Source organism: Chiroxiphia lanceolata, chromosome 5 (assembly GCF_009829145.1).
Source record: "Chiroxiphia lanceolata isolate bChiLan1 chromosome 5, bChiLan1.pri, whole genome shotgun sequence".
In the NCBI taxonomy this organism is placed as follows: Eukaryota; Metazoa; Chordata; class Aves; order Passeriformes; family Pipridae; genus Chiroxiphia; species Chiroxiphia lanceolata.
The window spans coordinates 44,468,686-44,477,541 of NC_045641.1; positions in this window are offsets into that span (position 1 = coordinate 44,468,686).

Here is an 8,856-nt window from a genome sequence, read left to right on the forward strand (position 1 = left end):
ATTAAAAGGCTCAAAGGCAAGCAAAGAAACTCTTGTGTGAATCCAAGGATTACTCAGCAATGGCTGTTGGTGTCTTGAGCAAACACATTTGTCTCTTGCTTAAAAAAGATGCAGGTCACGTTCTCTAGGCCAACAGGCACAGACAAGACTGTTGAATTGCCATCTGTGTTTAATCTGCCACTAAAGAGCAAACAAGGGTGTTCCAGCCTTTCAAAGGAAATGCTGACTGGTAGGAACATGTGACACATTAGAAAGCCCTCCAGTCACAGGGCTTTCTTCACTTGTGCCTTCTGTTTGATTAGTTTCTTAATTAATTACTTGGTCAAGATAGCTATCTTAATCAGTATAGGCATTTATTTAAAAGATTAATTGCTAAAAAAGAAGGACAGAAAATTCCTCTCGAAGATTTCTTTTTTCAGTATATTACGGTAGTTATATGATTTCTGGTCATGTCTGTTCTAATTAACCATCTTCTTGTTAAAGAAGACTTTTTTTTAAAACATCATTCTCTGAAAGTATGTGCTTAGGGATATAAAAATGCACAAGAAGTACTTTCAAGCTGCTTTAATATATTAGCTGAGGGGGTTTTTTAGAGACAATTCACAATTCACATGTTTTCAGGAGAAGTGTTCTGTCAAAACCATTAGTTTGCCAGTGGGTTTTTTAGTCCTCTTTTCTACAGTAGGGATACTTCTGTGGATTAAAAGTAGACTGCACCTTGCCAAAATCCATCTCTTCTCTGAAACTCTCCTATGTATATACTAATTCATGCAGCTCCCTCTATCTTATTGGCATCACTAAAGAAAGGATGTAATTTCATAAACCATGTATTATGACTCAGCTTCTGCAGCAACCAGAAAAACATATCAATTTACTTTCTCTCTAGGGACAAGACATCACTATGATAATTAAGCAAGACAGAAAAAGTTGGTGAAAACAAGATCAAGACAAATCTCTCAGTATTTTAAATAACATGGATGACACGTATATCTTGTATGAAATGATAGAGTTCCACTGATATAAATGACATCATATAAATAATAATACAGATGAAAATTAAGCTTGATGTGCTTTGGGTTATTGTAATTTATCTAGCAAACTACTTAGCTACCTGCTATCATGAACCAGGTGCTGGAGGCAGAGAGAGAAGATAAAATATAGTCAGGCAATTTAGTTCCCCAAGCAGTTAGAGGGTTTTCCCACGGAGTCACTGAAAGAGTAGAATAATTTTGTTGCACTTTCCATTATGCTGAAAATCTACAGCAAACTGGACAATTTGCTAGCCTTTATAAAGTCTACATAAGTTTGATTACCTACAAAAGAAGCAAAATTATGAAGAGACAGACTTCTGAGGAGAACATCTATTTTTTTTTAACTCTGCCAGAGCATGAAGTCCTCACAAATCTTCCTGAATTTCAGACATTTTCTGGCCAAGCATCCCCTTTTCTGAAAGTTACTCTTATATTTTGATATGCATCTGTCTCCTCAGATAATTATAAGCAGGTTTTCTTCTACATTTAAGAGCAACAACATCCCTAGCCTTTATTTTGCTGAGCCTAAAAGGAAGAAGAATCATCCCTAGAACAGTAAAACTCTTTTTTTTGTTTGGAACATTGTTAAATTCAGTGGCATATCGCACCAGCTATGGGCAACGCTATAAACAAATCTCTCTCATTTTTTCAGACTATGGACATAAAATATATTTCATGAATTCAGGATTTTTTCTTGATCTCAAATCTATTCTGTAGAGGCAATGACATTAAAAAAATCACTGTGTGGATATTTTTTTTTAAGTATCCAAAACATTTCTAAAGTAGCTTTTATGCATCCTTCATGGTGTATCCAGAAAACATGCCAGTGGAATATAATGGTCATTTTGAGCAGTCTTTCAGGGTGTATGATGCAACTTGATCCTGCTCTTACCATGTATAGATAATTCTGTTTCCCCAAACTCATGCTAACAGAAATGAAAAATTATTTGGAAACAAAACCATGACATATTTCACTTTGCTTTTAGCAGAATCTTCCCTCTGTCACTGTTGTTACTTTCCAAACAATGACAATTTTCCGCTGTGACCCTGAACTATGCTTTAATTTTGACAAATTGTGTTTTCAAGGAGGAAAATGCTCTGTTAGACTCTGACTAGTTCTGCATACTAGAGATGAGCAGATGGAAGGCTACTTGTACTACTCCCACCAGCAGTGAGATTCAGGGGGTTGATGCTTTTCACTTCCCAGGAATTTTTACTGCTTCAAATTTTTCTCCTCCCACTCTCAACCCTCAATCCTCATTGGGGCTGAAACCAGCCTTCCCTCCTGTTTTTCAGTTCTTGGTTCTCAGTAATAGTTAAAAATACTCCCCGCCTGAAATAAGAGCTAGGATTGACCCCAGGATACACAGATGCTTGTATGTCTTTTGTAGTGTGCATCCAGAGCTTTCTAAACAGCTTATGAATGGATTAAAGACATTGACATATCTAGGAATATCAAGTAAAAGACTGCTATTTTACCTGTAGAAAAATCAAAGTTTAAAGTAGTTTGGTAACTCACTTATGACCATTCAGCATGCCAAGACTGGAGTGGAGATTGAAATCCAAATTTTACATGGCTGAGGGCAGATTATTCATGCTTGCTTGAAGTATTTTGTCTCTTAAGTATTAAGGTTTATTAAACTATTATGGACTTGTCCTAAAATGACTGTCTCTTCCATGCTCAAATAATACAGTGCCTTAGTGCCCAGGTGTCATTTGTTAGGGAAATTGAAAGTATATTTTGAGCTGCAATCTGTTCTTTTCAGGCTGCAGGCATTCGGTGCTAAAAGCCCTGCTGAACAGGCAAGTGCTTCAGTGAAAAGAATAAAGCCTGGATCTCACAAAAAGCTACAATCATAAATAAAACCTTTTTTCTGCAAAGAGCCTGCCACTTTCTCGTGAGAAATACCCGTTGGGCTGACAATGCTTAAATGCCGCTGCTCCCCTGTTTTGCAGCTTCCTGAATGCACTGAAATCATGCCTCTGCTGGAAAGGACCGTCGACCTGGCTGTAAGGGAGCGGCAGGCGCGGCGGTGCTGCTGGAGCTGGCAGAAGGAGCAGCAGCAGTCTCCCAGCGTCGCCTCCGCCTCCCTGCCTTCCCGTGCGCGCAGCGCCGCCGGCCGGGAGCAGTCCTGGCTCACCAGCTCTTCGCCTAGGGATCCGGCACAGCTCTTTCCGAGAAGCAAGAGCAAAATCTAGGGCCTGGAAATTATTCATATACAGAAGAAAAACAAACAAACAAACAACCCCCCCTCCAAAACAAAAAAACAACAACACAACACCACAACAACCTGCCCCCCAAACATGCCACATTTAATTCAGTAAATGCACCCTCCCTTGTGTCATCATACTGGCTCCACAATTACTTATGGATTCCCATCCAAGTTTTTCACATTCAAAAGGAGTTTAAAAGATAAGTAGGTAATTTAAGCTACAGTTTTGAAGAATCAATACAGTACTGGGATCTCAAATTTGTCATAGCTGAGTACCACAACCCGTCCAGCCCTCTACCTACCTGAAAACATCATGACTTACAGCTCTGGACAGCTTGTTCTTACCTAGAAGACAAAAGTTTTCCATGGGTATCTGAAGTAGTAGATAAGTAAATACTGTATCCTGCTAATATTTCCATAATGCATGTGTTAGTCTGCCAAAATGTTACACTAATTTGAACTCCGTAGTGCCTCAGATACCACCTTTTGCTCCTGAGGTTAAAGCTAGCCATGCTGAGGATGAGGCATGGAGCTGAGCTCAGTGTGACCTAAAGAATTTATCTTACACCTTCAGGACTGAAGATTATTTTTGTTTTCTTTTGTATCTGGACCATGTTTTTAAAGCCCTTGCAGTGACTAGGTGTCAGGTACCCCCTAAAGCTGCTCTCTCACTCCCCTCTGGATCTGGATAGAGGAGAGAAAATATAATGAAGGGCTCATGAGTTGAGATAAGGACCGGGAGAGATCACTTACTGATCACCATCATAGGCAAAACAGACTCAAAGTGGGGATATTAGTTAAGTTTATTATTAACAGAATCAGAGCAGAAGAGTGAGAAGTAAAATATATCTTAAAAACACCTTTTCCCTACCACTCCTTCCTTCTAAGTCATACCTCCTTCTCCCTGGTAGTGCAGGTAGGCAGGGAATGGGGGTTATGGTCAGTTGTTTCCACTGCTGCTCAGGGAGACAAATCCTTCCCCTGCTCCCCATGGGGTCCCTCCCCTGGGAGACAGTCCTTCACGAACCTCTCCAGCATGAGTCCATCCCAAGGGCAACAGCTCTTCACAAACTGCTGCAATGTGGGTCACTTTTCCGTGGAGTGCAGTCCTTCAGGCACAGGCTGCTCCAGTGTGGGTCCCCCACCGGGCCACAAGTCTTATCAGGAGAACCTGCTCCAGCGTGTTCTCCTCTGCCCATGGTCATCAGGTCCCTGCCAGGACCCCCATGGACCTCCCACGGGTCACAGACTCCTTCAAGCATCCCTCTGCTCCAGCATGGGTCTCCTCCACAGGATGTAGGTGGATCTCCGAACCTCTGTGGTCCTCTGTGGGCTGCAGGGGCACAGCTGCTCCACCATGGTTTGTACCATGGGCTGCAGGGGAACCTCAGCTCTGGTGCCTGGAGCACATCCTCTCTCTCCTTCTCCACTGACCTTGGTGTCTGCAGACTTGTTCACGTGTTCTCACTCTGCTCTTCTCTGGTGCAATTCTCATCTGAACAATAGTTTTTTTATTATTATTTCCTTCTTAAATATGTTATCCCAGAGGCATTACTATCATTCCTGATTGGCTTGGCCTTGGCCAGTGGCAAGTCCATCCTGGAGCTGACTGGCATTGGCTCTACCAGACATAGCAGCTTCTCACAGAAGCCACCCCTGTAGCCCCCCCACTACCAAAACCTGGCCACAGAGACCCAATACAGCCCTGTAGGGGATGTCTAAAGTTAGGTGGGATGATTCCCATCTCAGGTTTGGGTATGAAAACTTTAGCACAGACCAAAACTCTTTATATTATCTGGTATCCTGTTGTGTTCTTAGAATATGTTTTTATTCAGTTGTAATTTCATGGAGGAACAATTGGTTCATATGTGTGCAGTTTTTGTTTGTATTTCACTAGTTTGTAATTTTAAGCATTGCCTATTATCAGAGGTAATTCTCACTATAGTACCCTGTCTTGAGGTGTTTGTAATTGTTTGAGTACGGGACTGAAATTTTCTCTCTTGGATATATTCTTCAGTTTTAACTTTTGGGAAACTGATAGCTAAATTTATTTTAGCTGTTTCAGAGAATAATGCTATGAAAAGGTGTCACGTGCCTATAAAAAGTCTATGTACTCCCTCTCTTTCAACCTTCTGTACTTCCTCTAAAGAGCAGGAACTCAATGTTGAACTGAAGAATGGCTTTTATTTTAGGGCACACCACTTCTCTTGTGAATGAAAAAAACCCACTAATTTGTCTTCCATTTACGAATCTTGGAAGAAAGCACAGTTTAGTAATGACTATAGGGGGCTTGCAAAGGTTTTACAGTTTGATTGAGGATCCCATTTACTTTGAGTACACAAGTGCTATCCACATGGGCTGATATACTATCCCATGTTCCAGTGCAGGGTTGGAAGGTGTTCAAAAGGTTTTGAGCTGAGTTGAGGCTGTGGACAAATATCATAATAGGAATCTTACTACTGTGCTGTTACCAAGGAGCAAACGTCAACCTAGAGGAAAGGGAGCTCAAACAAGAAAGGGAAGGGCACACATATCACAACAAAGTCTCTGAGTCTGCATTTGGCCTTGAGGCCAACTGACATAGCATAGCTTATTTCTGTATAGCTCCCCTTCCCACCAGAATAGGATGACCTCATCCAGATTGCTTACTTTGAGTGGTCTCCAGCCATTGCTAAGTGCAGGTATTGCCTAGAAAAGCGTTAATTCATTCAGGATAAAAATAATGCTAAGCCTTGTACTGATGGTATACAGAGCTGCACAACAGTGCCTTGTGTTTTCTCATGTAGATGAAGCTTCTGGCGGTAGTGACGTGGCAACAGGGAAAACATTCAACGGCTTAATCTGGGAATGTTAGAGAAGATGACCAAGGAAAGGGTCTAAATAGAAGCCATAAGACTGGGAGAGAGCGCTTAGAGAAATTGCTTACTGTGGATGAAGAGCTTCTGGATGAGGAAGGTTGGGATCAGAAAGTAATTTAATTGCAGTCTTTGTAAACAACAATATAATTTTAAAATGCTGTATACTCATCTCCTAAACATCTATCAAAGAAAGGGTCCCAGATCTCTATTCTGATACAGCAATAACAACAGTCAGACAGAATGATAATCAGTCTGGGGCTTTGCAGTCCCAGATCAGTTTTCATGGATTTTGAAGGACATTACATTCTTGTATTTTTGTAATGATATCAATACATAATGAAACATAAATCATGTGGATATCTCATTTGCAAAAAAAGAAAAAAAAGTCAAAATTACATTGTTTGAATTTCTTTTAAGCATATCCTTAGCCTTGCATTTCTTAAATCTATGTGGCATAATTTGTTAACAATTAGAAGTACTGCTAATGTTTACATTTCAGATGTATATTTTAAGCCCTACCTCCCATTTAAACTACAATTCCTGCAGGAATTTTGTTGCATTTTGAAAAGTTCATTCATGATCACTAGGAGGGTAAATGCAAGGGAACATTACCATGTTATCAGTAATGGTGTGGAGCTGTCCTTTTAGCAGACTCAAAGGTTTACTAAAGTAGTGATTAACAACTTCTCTGTTTTGCCAAAGGAGAAAAATACAACTAAGACAAAGTGTTTACAGAATCACACAATAGCTAAGGCTTAGATGTTGCATTGGAGATTGTTGAGGCAAACTCTGATGCTCAGAGCAAGGTCTGCTAGAACAGGTTGCCCAGGACTGTACCCAATCAGGTCTTGAAGATCCAAAGGTGGAGAGTTTGCAGCCTCTCTAGGTAATCTGTCTCAGTGTTTGACCACTTCCACTAAAGTGGTCAGTATTTCTCATATTTACATGGAATTGCTTGTACTCCATATTGTGCCCATTGCTTCTATTCTGTTCACTGGGCACAATTACGAACCTCTGACTCTCTTCTGAACTGGCCTCATTGGACATTCATGCACATTTATAAGATTGCCCTCAGCCTTCTCTTCTCCCAGCTGAGCTGGGATGAGCGCTCTCAGCCGCTCATCATATGTCACATGCTCCAATACCCTAAGCATCTTCCTGTCCCTTCCTTGCACTCTCTCCATTATGTTCATGTCTCCCAACATAGCTTAGTCTGACTCTCTCAAAAGCTTTTTTGTTTCAGAGTAACATGAAAGTGGAATAGGGATGGGTGCATCCCAATGCCTTTCTTTAAAAGTCTTTCTCAATAATCCTGTTCCATTTTCTCTAGTAGTTTTCTCAAGGAACCTGAATTGTCCTTCACATGCTCATCCTCACACCCAATATAGAGTCATTCTCTTGACACAGTGCAGTATTTAAGAGATCAGCCCAATAGCAGCAATGAGATTTCAGGAGTCAAAATGAGACAGCATCTCAGCCTCCTCTTCTCTGAAACAAGCCCAAAGCCCTCAGCTGCTCCTTACAAGACGTACCCTCCAGCCCTTTCATCAGCCTTGTTGTCCTCCTCTGGATGTATTGAAGGATCTTCACATCCTTCTCAAATTGTGGGGCTCAGGATGGCCCACAGTGCTCAAGGTGAGATAACAACACTTAGTAAAATGGGATAATCCCCTCTTCTGCCCAGCTGGTCATGACATGTTTGATGCACCCCAGGATGCAGTTTGCTTCTGCGGTCTGGTCTGCCAGGGCCCACTGCTGACTTGTGTCAAGCTTGCTGCTGACCAGCACCCTCAGGTCCCTTCCTGAGGGGCTGCTTTCTAGCAACTCCTCTCTGAATTTATAGTGTCCAGCATTATGTTGTCCTAGTTGCAGAATCTTGCATCTATTCTTGTTAAACTTTATCCCTTTAACAATTGCCCAATGCTGCAATCTTTTTAGATCCCTTTTGATAAGCCAAAGTTTTATTAAGATTTTATTGCCTTTCAAAAATGGAAACATACCAAAAGGGGATATTATAATGAGGCTATAAACCTTACACTTCCTCAAACTGTTTTGTTTGTGATTAGCAAATTTGAAGTCATTCTTGAAGGCACTAAAAAGATAGAAAATGACACTGATTTAGGAATAAATTTAGGAACATGGTTTTCAATTAAACAAAGGTTTGAAAAGTCTAATATGAATTAACAGTTTCTGCTAGTTAGTTGATGGCATATAAAACCTTTTCTTGCTTTACTGCCTCTCTTACTACCTCTCTCTCTACACCAGCCTATCCTATTACAGTCCATGATACCATCTTGTGTGCTATGCCAAGGTATGGGAGCTAAAAATGAGGCTTTCTGCCAAATACGAGATTTACATCATGCTAAATATTGGAGTTCTAATGGTTTAAGAAGGTTTTTATTAGCTGTTAGGGAAGAAGACCGTGAAGGAGGAAGATCAAAAAGTATTAAAGCATTACAAGGGGAATTTCAGGAAGAGTATTTAAGTTTTTTAAATAATTAGTTGGACAAAAAAACCCCAAAGAAAAGAAATAGATCCACAAATCTAAGTGGCCACTCAATTTTACATAAGGTATTCAAGAAACTTAAAATATGTATATTTATATATACAACTATATACTTATATATAATTGTTTTACCTATCAACATCTAAAGAAAAATTGTATTTATTATTGGTTTTATTTTTATTTTCTAGTGGCTTATTTTACTAGAAACATGAAAAATTGAACACTTGTTTAAGTAGTTGAGTTTTAGA